The following is a 14,260-nucleotide window of genomic DNA, read 5'->3' on the forward strand; positions in this document are numbered from 1 at the left end:
TACACAGAATCTTCACTTTCACCCCTCCTCCATTAACACTTCCATTCAAATCACCATCAGCACTGTCTTATAATAGCCTCCTAATCACATCCCTTGCTACAACCCTTGCACTTCTGATGTCTATCCTCTGCACAATGGCCCAAGCCATCCTTTTAAAATGTAACTCACATTATGTCACTTTTCTACATAAAATATTTCAGTGGCTTCTCTCTCTCTCTCTCTTTTTTTTCCTGAATAAAAGTCAAACTCTTTACCAGTTGCTGAAGTGAATGGGCCCAACTTTTGGACAAATTCTTTTGATTCTAATTCTCCCTGATTGATGAAATGATGCAATGTATGCAGTTACATTTCTTTTGCTTTTAACAAAACCATAAAAAGAAAATCCAATAATATTAATGAAAGGTAACAAGGCAAATAAAATTAGTAGTTAATTCTAAAGCGTACACTCAATTCATCAGTATAAAGCAATAATACCAAAAATAAGTCATATCATGTCATTCTTCAAACTGCTAATTATTTTGAATATTAAAAAAATTATATCTTTTAAACTACAACTAAAACTTCTGGGCTTCCTTTTCCTCTTTAAGGGATGGTAATTTCTGGATCATTTCTAAACCTCCTTTGTAGGCCACTGTTCTGTAACTCTGTGTATGTGGAATATTTCAGGTTAAGACTTATATTTACTAGAAATAAAAATAGCACAATTTTATGTTTTTAGTGACACCAGTGCAGAACAATTGAATAAGAAAATAATTTTCACATTCCATTTTTACTCTCCATTTTACAAAAAACACAGGAGGGAGAGCCGAAAAATTGACCCCTAAGTATGAAAATAAACATAGATTTTAAATATAATCACCATGTGCTTCTAAAAATCAAGCTCTGAGTTTGGAGTTTATATTGAGGCTGCTGCATTTTTCAACATGGATAAAACTCATCATTTCAGCATAGTGAGGTCTAATAACCCAAAATAAATACTGATGTTATTAGATGTGAAGAAATCATTGAATATAAATACATTTGAGATGCTCATGCAGAGAAGAAAAATAGAACATTAAAGAAAATATGCACATAAGAAAATATGTGCTATAAAGCAATATTTTCCAAGTATTGCTGCTCTCTGTCCACTTCTAACTAGAATCATTTTTGCAACTCAAGTCCTTTTGTCAGTCTCTATTGAAATACATCATGTCAAATAATTCACCTTTAAATGGGACTCATTAAATATTCATATTCTTGCACCAATGGAGAGGGTTTTTTTTTCCATCTGCATATAATTAAATCATATACTTAAGTAAAACTCCCTATGCCAGTAATCTGAATAGTTTTATTTTCTTTTCTTTAGTGTATATGGGGAGATAGGAGATTTGTAAAAACAATGCTATTGCTTACAGAAAATATATCTCATTACTGATTCTCCCCTCAATGGCTTTAAATTCTTTCTGACATGCAAATCCCTGAGGTTAAAATCCTATTTAAAGTTCACATTTGAGTTTATAATGGTTCTGCTTCTGTGCTGATTTAGATTTAATCAGAATGTGAAATAAAAAGAACACATAACCTTTTACATCTAAAACAGATTATATAATATTTGTAATTAATAAGCATCACTACATGGATGAATGGCATTCTGCATGACAATTTTATAGCATCGTTAATATCAATGGTAAGTGTCAAAGTACCCAAATGTCAAAGCATTTTCTTTACCTTAGAAATACTCTTCATATAACAAATGGTATAGCACCTGTGCATTGATGATAAAGTCATCCTGGAATTTGAGAAAGACTTCACAAGCACATGATAAAGGAGTTAAATCATCACCCCCACTTACATGGGAACTCCCCAAATACTATGTTTCAAACAGTTGATTTTTTAGGTGAGCTAGTAATGTCAGTTTAGGGCCAATTAGAGTATTGCAATATTTAACTGTTTGCCAGTTAAATATAAGACTGGCCTAACAATTTGCTGAGCATGGATTCAAATCAAACTACTAGGCTATGATGGTTTTAGCTAATAGTTTTGTTGAATGAGTGATAAATTGGAAAAGAGAGAGAACCACTCTATGTTTAGAACTTCATCATTGTACATTATTTCACATCATTTCAATAACTGAAACTTGATTACTCTAGTGTATGTCTCTTTGTACATTCTCCAATGTTGGCCATTTCTGTCATTCTTCTCAAATATTCCTGCCAAAAGGAAACATTAGTGTTTTCCATGCCATTCACTCCTTAATCTCAAAAGTTGTTCTACCATTCCCAACCTAGCAATCTCTCCTTTGAGGATCTTTCATGGCATACCATCACATAGATCTTCATAGTCTTTCTTCAGTCCTCCCTCTCTTCCTTCATCTCTTTTGTTTGTCCTCCTAGAGTTTTTTGAATTATCATTGAGTGTTAGGCACAGTGCCAGATACTAATAATAAAACTTTGAATGAGATACAGTTTCTGTTTTCAATATTATAGCCTTCACCCTGTTCCTTGCCATTGTTTATGGAAGATTCTTATTCACATTAAATTTTCTCAGGGCACCTGGGTGGCTCAGTCAGTTAAGTGTCTGATTTCTGCTGGGGTCATGATCTCAGGGTCCTGGGATCCAGCCCCATGTCATCAGTCTCTGCACTCAGTGGGGAATCTGCTTCTCCCTCTCCGGCTCTCTCTGCCCCTCCCTTTGCTCATTCGTGCTCTCTCTATCCCATATAAATAAATTCTTTTTTTTTTAAGATTTTATTTATTTGAGAAAGAATGAGAGAGAGAGAGAGAGCACGAGAGGGGGGAGGGTCCGAGGGAGAAAGACCCCCCGCTGAGCAGGGAGCCCGATGCCAGACTCGATCCCGGGACTCCAGAATCATGACCTGAGCCGAAGGCAGTTGCCTAACCAACTGAGCCACCCATGCGCCCCCATATAAATAAATTCTTTTAAAAAATTGTTTTCTCTAATCCTGGTTTCCAGCTCCTTTGATTACTGCACATCTAATCACTTCTCTTGTCACTTCATTCCACTTTTTGTTTTTTTCCATAGCCATGATCCACATCATGGGGTTTAGAATCTCATTTTTTTGCTTAGATATTTCTTCAAAGTTCATCTTAGCTACTCCTTTTCCATAAAAGTTGTTGAATTTCAATTCTTAAACCCTATAGCATTTTCTATCTGTTTTATCAGAACATACATACTTATATGTATTAAACAACTTATCATTAAATGTCTACTTTGTACCAGGAAAAGATTTTACTTTCATTGTTGGATTATATGCTTACCATGAACTTATCATATGTAGATTCATCTAAATAGCCTTTGAATCTGCAGTTCTGCCTTGCAGAGTGTCTTGTTAGCTATTCAGTTATTTCTTGAAATAAATCTATCTTGTTTAAAGCAATGGTAATGGTGTTATTGATAGTATTGAGTAAGGGACAGGCAGGGCTAGGTAGGGAGGAATCGATAGGGGTCTCTGGGATCAGTCTCACAGAAATCCCAAAAATGTGGAGGTGTCAGGAAACCAGGGGATAAGGGAACACACCAGATCACCCTGCCCTAGGTGTCTGAGGGGGAAATCTTATTATGACAGTCTCCTCTGGTCAACAGAAAATAAGCAGACCCTAAAAAAAAGTAAGCCATTAAAGATGTTATCACTAGTCCTTAATCAATGGTGCTGCCAGTAGAGAAATCAAAAAAGTTGAAGTTCCCTGGTTAACTTTCTATAAAAGACCAACCCTAAAAGCCCTCAGTGGCAACGCTGTTGGGACCCCTCTCACTCCTGAGAGCTTTTTTCCCTGTATTCTTGCTTAATAAAACTCTTATCACTTTACTCACTCTCCTTTGTCCATGAGATTCATTCTTCGACTCCATGAGATAAGAACCTTGCTCTCTACTTCAGTATCACCCATTAAGTTTGTTAATATGCCTAGAATGGTCCAAATTATCCTAAAACAAGATTTTATCACTTGCATCAAGCAAAATAAAGTCCTATGGGAAAAAAAAAATCAATGCTATCTTCGTCATGTATACCTCAACTTGTATAATGAAATGGATATGAAATCTAATAACATATTTATCATAGTTATTGACAGTTACCAAGAGAGGCAGCACGATAATGTTGGGAAGAAGAATATTTGACTTTTAAATTTCTACTGTCAGATGTTTCAGATCAATGAATATTTGCTGTGACAGAGTTCTGAGACCCTGAATAACCTTTGTCCCTCACGTGAGTCTGTAGAACTTTCTAAGTCTGACAAAATTCCCCAGATTTTTAATCTGGTCCTCTCTTCCTAAAACCCTCTGTGGTGGTGACTGTATCTTATCAACCCTGAAAATCACAAGCCTCCTTTCCTTTGTTCTTCAAAGTAGATATAATAAACTACTCACAAAGACAATAAATAAAGCATTTAAAAAGTTTATTTCTAAGGAAGGAAATAGCTACCATCGAAGTTCAGGAAATGGAAAATAAATACTCTTAAATTGCTACTTCAACTGGACACAGATTCTTAAAAATTTAACAACCAAACCAAAGAATTGTAATGTACTTCCCTTGTAAAAGTCATAGGAAAATAAGTTGCTGCAAAAAACAAAAAAACTATAGATAGATAGATAGATAGATAGATAGATAGATAGATACATATATACGTATATACATATATATGTATCTATCTATATATATATCTAAGGTTTAAAAAAAAAAAGCTTAAAGAAAACAGTAGGCCTGATTCTAGGTCTTTTTCTATGGATTTAAAAAATATATGCAAGCTTTATTTTTCCATCTTTAAAATGATTACTGTTCACATGTTACAGGTTAATGTGGGCTCATTTTCTGCTTTCTACATTTACATTTCATTTTCTTATACAGTTAATCATTAAAGTATTTGTCCATGGCCATGCAACAGAAAGATTCTACATCTGCCATATTTTAAAGCACCTACATCGAGGTGTCTCCCAGTTCATGCTTTACTTTGAGCATGGACTGTCACAAGCAAAATTAAGCTAGCCTCCTCAAGTAGTCCCCAGTGGGCACAGGATCAAGACTGTGCTCTGTTCTCTGTCCGATTCCTTTGGCTGGAATTCCAGATACTGCTTTCCTTTATGGTGAAATCAGTAAGGGTTTGAGAAAACTCTGAAGTGATGCTGAATGGGGGAGAAAACAAAAGGCTGTATAAATATCCAACATGTTAGGTAGCCAACTAGAGAGGCTGAATATTTGTTCCCCAAGTAGATAAGGAAATAACTGCATTAATAGGCTTTTGTCGACTAATTCCATAGTCTAGCATTGTTCATATGAGAAATTATAGTCTGGACTCCAAGCAACTGACTACCACTCACTACTAAATAATAAAGAAATGTGAAGTGTTATAAGTTGGATAGTGTCTAGTCATAATGATGGATTTGTAAAGCTCCTAAAAACATAATAGTAATTGGATATTAGCAATATATAGAGCTTTTTAAAAAGTTAAAAACTTAAAGGTAGTTCTTTTCATTTTTCCGTTTCTTTGAAGACACTCTGCCAATGGGAGGGAGTATATGTAGATTTAAATCAACTGATTGCTATTAAAACAATCTGTACTAAGTGCACTTGAAGTTTCTGCTCAGTGATGAGCGATGGAAACAATGTGTCCCCACCTTTATAATAACAACAAAGCAGCTATAGAATCTGGAAGTTCATGAATATTTTTGAGCTCATTAGGGAGCTAAGGTTGCAGGATAGCTGATTAGTATGTAATCTAAATCACAGCTGATGACCTGAAGGGAGATAAATGATGTGAACCTTTGCTTACTTAGGGCAGAAACAGACCGAGACCAATAAGGAAAATTTGGCAAGAATGGCTAACAACTTGTTGGAAACTGCTAGGCTAGGGAAAGAGTGTGGTTGATCCTAGGGGCAGCAAATATAAAGGATGTTTGTACCATTTTGCAGGTTCTTTTTCTTAAATCACCCCTGGCAAGATTCCTGAGAAAGCTCCCTTCATGATGATTGGGGAAAGGGAGCCATGGCTGCTATGGAAAAGAAACTAAATTATGTCCAAAACCTTCTTCATCTCCCTCTTGCTGAGAAACATTTTTCTACAAGTCTTTCTGTTCCCCCATATCTTGCAAGTAGAGGCACAAATAGCCTTTTGTCCTAGAGTATTTGTCCAATAATATCTGTATTGTGAACAGCTTTGGAAGATAGAGATACTATCTCCCTCAGGAACAGAAAGCAGATATGTTTGCTGTCAGTATAACAAAGATAAAGTTTCTAATGGGGCAAAGGTTAGGAAGGTTTGTTTACAGCACCTTATAAATGATGACAGCTTTCTAGGTTTCAAGTTCCTTACCTGTGACACCTCCCCCAACAGTGTTGCCTCACAAGAGTTGGGAGGAGGGGAGCAAAGGAAATTATTGAGAACGTAAATTTCCTTCTGCTTGCTTTGTTATGAGCAGAAGTCTTTTGTCCTTGACCCAGGATTCCTGCATTTTCTGCCAGCATCCATGTAAGTAAGGGACTATAACTTCTTAGCTTTATGTCAGGTACAATTTTAGATTTTTTTAGTTTTTGACACATCCATAGGGAACAAAATCCTTAAGTAAAAGAAACCTACTTTGTTCCCCTTAGGAGTCTGGTGAAAACACACTGCAACTGAAACAAATGAGACTTTTAGCCCTGAAGGAGGATCAGGAATACATGGTGGGCCCAGAACTTTAGCTCAGGAATATTCAGGATTGCTGAGAAGGTCACACCCTTAATACCTGGGATCATAGGGCCTGCCTAAGTCTGAGGCTTCATCCTAACGACAGAGAATCACTACCCCTTCCAAACTAACAAGCACCAAATTACAAGGTTGAACAGCTCAGTATTGCTGTGAGAATTGCAAGAGCAGGGACAAAGCTCCCTGATGCATTGAACAAAGCAAGGACTTAGGTGAAGATGGAGATGATTGAAAAAAATTCCCTGGCAAATGTACCCATACCCTAAATTCATGGTAAACAGAGGAACTTAAAATCTGTGTTGTACTGATAACCATTGCAGCAATAAATCCAAAACCTCGTCACATTTCTTACTAGATTAACTATAGGCCCTCACACTAAATGCACTGATAGAGGAATGATGTGCCCCCTTTTAAGAATAAAACCTATTTACCTTAGTCTCTTCTTTCCTACATAAGATGTCCAGCTTTAAAGAAAAAAAGTCAAAACATACTAAAAGGCAAGAAAGCCCACTTCCAAGAGACAAAACGAATCAGCACAATGACTCATATGTGAAAAAGATTTTGGAACTAAACAGGGAATTTTAAGTAACTATGATTAATGTGTTAAAGGCTCAAATAGAAAAGATGGGCAGCATGAAATATCAGATGCATAATTTTGGCATAGAGATGAAAACTATAAGAATGAACCTAACAGAAATGCTAAAAAACAAAAAGCACAGTAACAGAAGTTAAAAAAAAAAAAAGTCTTCAATGGCTCCTTAGTTGGCTTGACCCAGCCTATGAAAGAGTCAGTCAAATTTAAGAAAGGTCAGTAGATACTTACCAGATTTAAACAGAATAAGGAAAAAAGGTAAAACAACAACAACAACAAACAACAATCTAATAGGTGTGGAACAATATCAAACATCTATGTAGTTGAGTTCCCAGAAGGATGAAAGACAGGATGAGGCAGAAATATTTGTTATAACAGGTAAGAATTTGCCAAAATTAGTGACAGAGAATTCTCACAAATAAAATAAGCTTAAGAACATTTAGAGAGATCATCATCAACAACAAAATATACCTATTTATATCATATTCTATTTGCTTTAGCAAAAGACTAACAAAATCTTGAAGACACGGGGGGAAAATATATTGCAAATAGGCCAACAAAAATAATAACAAGTAGACATCTCATCAAAAAGCATGCAAGCCACAAAACCATGGCATGATGTCTTCAAAACACTGAAAGGAGGGGAAAAAAACTGATCAACCCAGAATATCCAGCAAAAATAGCTCTTAAAAATGAAGGAGAAATCAAGACTGTCGTGGACCAAAAAATCTGAGAAAATTCACTGGTAACAAGTTCCACTACAAGGATGTTTACAGAAAGTTTTCCATGAAAAGGCAGTATGAAATTGGGACAGCATCTTGGACCAACATGAAATAATGAAGAGCCCTGGAAATAAAATAAAGATAAAAACTTGTTTTATTAATTTTAATCACTCTTAAAGATAAGTGACTATCTAAAGTAAAATCATGACCAATTTATTGCAAGTCTGCAGCAATAAAAAAGTAAAAATTTATGAAAGTAAAAATTCATGACAAAACTGGCATAATACTTAGGAATATAGTGTTGTAAGGTCTTTATATCAAGGGGTATAATATTATTTTAAGATAGACTCTGATTAAATGAATGATAGACCTAAATCTTAGGTCTATCATTAAAAACATTTCTTAAATGAGTATACATAGTAAGTGTATAGTAGAGAGAAATTTGAATCATAAAAAATGCTTGAACTATGAAACTATGAAAATAAAATAAAATGTACAAAGAACAGATGAACAAGTAAAAACAATTACCAAGATGGGTAGAATTCAATACAATCATATCAACATGCACATCACATTACAGTAGTATAAACACACCAATTAAACAGAGATTGCCAGATTTTATAAAAATGTGGGGGAAAAAAGCAAGATCCAATTATATACTCTCCAAAAGAAATCTGACTTAAATGTAAAGATAGGTCAAAATAAAAGGATGGAATGAGATACTTAGAGTAGTAAAAATCACAGAGACAAAAAGTAGAATGGTAGTTGCCAGAGCCTGGGAAAAAGGGGATGGGAGGCATTGTTTAATGGGTATAGAGTTTCGGTTTTACAAGATGAAAAGAATTATGGAGGTATATGGGGGTGATGGTTGTGCAACATTATGAATGTGCTTAATATCACTGAATTGTTCACTTAAAAATTTACCATCTTCCCTATATGTATACACACACACACACACATTATACTATACTATATATGTATGTTTACCACAATAAAAAAATCAAAACATACCATACCAGCATTAAGTGAAAGAAAGCAATTTACCATCTTCACTATATGTATACACATGCATACACATATTATACTATACTATATATATGTTTACCACAATAAAAAAGTCAAAACATACCAACATTAACTGAAAGAAAGCTGCGGTATCTACATTAATATCAGGAAAAAAGTAGACTCTCAAATAATGAAAATTATCAAGGATAAAAACGAGCATTAAATAACAACATAGGGGTCAAGTCTCTAGGAAGACATAACAGTTCTAAATAACCATGTGCCTGAACTTTAAAATATATGAAGCAAAAACTGTTAGAACTGGAAAGTAAAATACCCAAAACTCAGTGTTAGCTAGAGCCCTCAACACTGTTCTTTCAGTAACTGCCTGAATAAGAAGACAGAAAATGAGTGTATACAAAGAAGACCTAAACAACACTATCAAACAATATAATCTAATTGATATATTCAGAAGACTTCACCCAGCAATATCGTTATTATCAGGAACATATTGAACACACTTTTTTATGGACACATAAAGAATACACCAAGATAGACCATATTCTAAAAAATGTTGAAGAGTAAAAAATCATAGGTTATTTTCTGAAAATACTAGAATTAAACTATAAATCTATAGCAGATATCTGAAAAATCCTAAAATATTTGTGAATTTAACAACACACTCCCAAATAACCTTTGGTACAAAATACAAGTGTCAAGGGAAATTTAAAATAAGAAAAACAACAACATTTTGAGCTAAACGAAAATAAAAAACACACAGTATCTACACTGGTAGGATGCAGCTTTATCAGTGCTTACGTGTAAATTTATAGCACAAGTGCTAAGATCAAAATGATAATGATCTCAAATTAGTGATCAACTTGTAAGAAACTGGAAAAAACAGATTTAGCAGAAAGCGAAGGTGGTTCAAGATTTGAAAATCATTTTTGTAATCATTTTAACAGACTAAAGAAGAAAACTATCATCTCAAAAATATAAAAATAATTTGACAAAACTGAATACGCATTCATGATAAAAACTGTGCAAATTTGGAATAGAGGAGAGTCTACATTTAACGTAATAGTTAATGGTAAAAAGATAGAATGCTTTCTCAGTGAGATAAGAAACAAGATAATAATGCCCTCCCTCATCCATCACATAGATTCAATATCATACTGGAATTCCTAGTCAATGCAATAAGGCAAGATAAAAGGCATACAGATTGGACATGGAAAAAATAAATCTGTCTCTATTAACAGAAAGAATGACTCTCAGAAAAGCCCAATATTTAGGTTAACATAATCATATCATGACCCTAGTGAACATGGAGATTTGAAGTATCACTGCTTTCCAAGAATTGTCACAGTACTGATACCTCATCTTTATTGGAAACTTGGATAACGACAATAATCTGCTTTCTGTTTCTGAAAAGCAAGTATTATATATGAACTGTGAAAGGCACAATCTTCAGAATCTGAGGTGAGGAATGGAGTGAAACAAGGAGAGTCTCATAAAACCTAATAATAAGGAAAAATCTTTTCAGGAGCTTTGATTTATCCCTTAGTAATCCCAACCGCAAAATTAGGAACATTAAAGACTGTTTCCTCAAGTCCAGGTCAGGCTCTCATAAACTGAATATTTTCAGTTATTAGGAACTTGCCTGACACTTCTGTGCTTTGCGTTGTCTTGCAGTGCTTTGATATAAGATATAATGAGCAAAATGGCTGTACGTTGTCAGCAATTGAAAGCTGTTATATAAGGGTGATTTTCCTTACACATCCATTTAAAAGGCGTATTTGCTGGAGGACTTTAAAAATAGATTCATGTCTCTTTTGTCTGCTCAGATTTGATACTATTACAACCAGGAGAAGCAGATATATCCTTTAGAAAACACATGGCAAAATACTACTAAATCTTTAGATTTGAGATATTACAAGTAATAATAGTCAACACATAAGGCAGCTTAAAGGATTCGTTTTTATTTGTGATAGACAATTCAGAAGCATAGACACAGAACCAAGAATATATTAATCTTCATTTAGTCATTGTCTTTTGGTTAGCCTACTTTTGTTTACATCTATAACTCAAAACATGCTCATACACACATTCTACCTTAAATGTACCCACGATAAAACACCAGTACTGAGTGTTTCTGACTTATTCCACTGAAAGTGCCCTTCAACCTCATCTTCCATGCCTGTCATCCTCTAGCCATGCTGGCTGCCTCACAGCCTTCACTCATAACCTTTCTCCCATCTTTACCTTGCTAGGTCTCAACTAAAAAATCATTTCCTCAAAGAGACATCTTCTGACCTGATTTAAATTATGTAACTCCCTCTTGCAGTTATTCCTTCTTACCATAATTGGCCATTAAATATTCATCACTCTATTAAGCACCAGTATTCCTCTCTAGATTGAGAGTTCCATTCTGATAAAATAATTGTGTGTGTGGTTAATCATTTTGTGTGTATGGTCTAGCAGAATTGCTGGCACATAGAAGATGCCAACCTCAACACCTGCTTCTTACCTAATCTTCCTTATTTTAGGAAAGAGAAACAGGCCAAAAGATGTGCCTCCTCACTTTCTTTCTCACCTCTTTGCCAGACTATTGGCAATTCCTGAAAGCTCTACCTTCAAATACGCACCACCTTAAAATATGCACTGTAAATTATTCATCTGAGTACTTTTCACTTCTTTTCCACCAGCATGCTAATCCAACCCTTTATCATCACCACCTGGGTTACTGCAATAACCGTCTAAATAGACAATCTGCTCTCTGCTGGCTCCCAGGCTCTAGAAACTTTTTCCAGGAACAAGAATGAATCTCTAAAAATAAAAATATGGTCATGTTGCTCCTTTCCTCAAATCTCTCCAGTATCCTCCCATCACACTGAGAACAAACCCAGTGCCTACCCAAAGGTTAATAAAGCTTTTAGTGATCTGCTTTCTAATCTTATTCATCCCTTACAATTCTTACTTTTGCACTCCCACTCCCAACATGCTGTGCTAGGCACTATGACTCATGTGCTCATCCGGGCTTTACTTCAATGTAACATCATCAGACAAGTCTTGCTTCTCCATCCTTTATAAGGAGTTCCACAATTTTTTTCCAGCTTATTGAGATATTATTGACATATAAAATATGTAACTTTAAGGTATACAATAGGATGATTTGATTTTCCACAATCATTTTCTACCTGCAGACTGCTTTTTCTTTTTACTTTATGCAACTTCATACTCTATGTCATTTAAGTATTTATTGTTTTGTTTGTGTCTCTTTTAACTAGAAATTAAGCTTTTAAGAGTATAGATTTTGTTGTTTTGTTTTGTTTGAATTCATGTAGAATTTCTAAGCAACCATTAGGTTCTTAGTAAATTCTGTTGAATGAATAAATAAATGTTCAACAAATAGTCCTTTAAAATATGATTGAATAAATGAATGAAATAATACATGGATGATTAAATTAAAACTGACAAATTGAGGTTGTAAGGGAGTCATTCTCTTTGGCAGGTAATAAGCTGTACCCGGGGAAGAGCAAACTTTCAGGTTGAATGTTCCAGTGTATTAAATATGCATCTATGCCTCAAGTTTTATTCATATGTCCATAATATTTGTTGTACTAGTCCATATGCTTTTTAATGATATCACTTATCTGCTTGATTAAAAAAGATCCTGAATTTTTATAGGCTATCATATCCTAATATTTTTTGCCAAGCATTCAAAATTTTCCACAATCTAAATGTAACCTTTCATATCTCTTTTGAATCATCCAAAATGTTAAAAATCATGCTGACACCAAGCACACATCTTACTTTCTAATACCATTTTCCAGTAAATGAATACTGGAGCTCTTTTTGAAATGACTGATAGGGCATGGACAAGGACTATATAAAATGATCCTAGAGTATCTTGTCAGATCAGAAAGCAAGAACGTATTTGATAAAAAATCACCAAAATAAAAGAATTTGTCAAAGGGGGCACAGAAACCACTAAAGGACTTTCAAATAACCAAAACCGGAACAATTTTTACAACAAAACAAATTAAGGAGAATTAGATTGTAACCCAAAATATAAAATAAATATCATTGAGTTCATACTGACAGAAATAAATGATTCAATAAATAAATCAATGGGGGAAAAAAAAAAGACAAATCTCCTGTGCAGAATTCTAAAATATTTATATATTTCCTCTGCCCTCAAGGTGGTAGAGCATAACTCTCTACTCCTTAAGGGTAGGCTATGCATCGGGAATTCTTTTCAAAGAAAGAATAAAAAGTGGGGGAAAGGAGTTCCTTTACAGTGGAGAAATCTGACAAACACTACCTCAACCAGGTGATCAAGGTCAACATCAACAGAGATAAGTCATGTTATAAGCATGTACCCTTAATATGACATAATGACAATGACACTTTACCTCTGTGGTCTTCTTGCCCCAAACCTATACCCCAGTCTAATGGGAGAAACATAAGACAGAGAGGAACTGTCTATAAAATATCTGACCAGTACTCCTCAAAACTGTCATGGTCATCAAAAACAAGGAAAGTCTGAGAAAGGGCCATGGTACAAAGTAGTCATGATGACTAATTGTAATGTAGTGTCCTAGATGAGACTCTGGAACAGAAAAGATGTTAGGTAAAACTAAAGAAATATAAATAAAATATGAACTTCAGTTAATAAGAATGTATCAATTTGTTCCTTAGTTGTGACAAATGTACCGTGCTAATAATGTAATATATTAGTAACAGAAGAAAGCAGGTGTGGGTATAATGGATCTGTACTATATCTGTGACTTTTCTGTAAATCAAGAAGAAAAATAATGATTTAAAAAAATTATTCCGAGCCTATAGCTGGTACCTGATAAAATGTCAGAAAGAATTTGGGACTAGACATGGACCCAGAGTCCATAATTTTATCTATAAACTTCCCCAGCTACCTGGACATGTTTAATAAACCATTTCTAAGCATTTCTATTTAATGTAGACATTTATTTTGATTTGTATTTGTTCATGTCAATCCCAAGGATGTTCCCTAATGAAAGAATACTAGGTAACAATCTTCTAAACGTTATATGAAGCTTGAAAGCTTAGAAAGTTAATCTTCGAATAGCTCAGACTTGAGGGAATATACCTAAGGTATATTACCTTGGTGGTATTCATGTGTTGAATATTTCTAAATCACATATTCCTCTTCCTGCCATATTTTTACTCAGTAACTTTTGCAAGATCTATTATTGTTTCTTATTACTTTTTTGAAAGGTGAAATAAAATGG

The sequence above is a fragment of the Mirounga angustirostris genome, unplaced genomic scaffold (assembly GCF_029215605.1).
Source record: "Mirounga angustirostris isolate CCGP_5_RB_7025 unplaced genomic scaffold, mMirAng1.0.hap1 SCAF_3, whole genome shotgun sequence".
Taxonomy (NCBI): Eukaryota; Metazoa; Chordata; class Mammalia; order Carnivora; family Phocidae; genus Mirounga; species Mirounga angustirostris.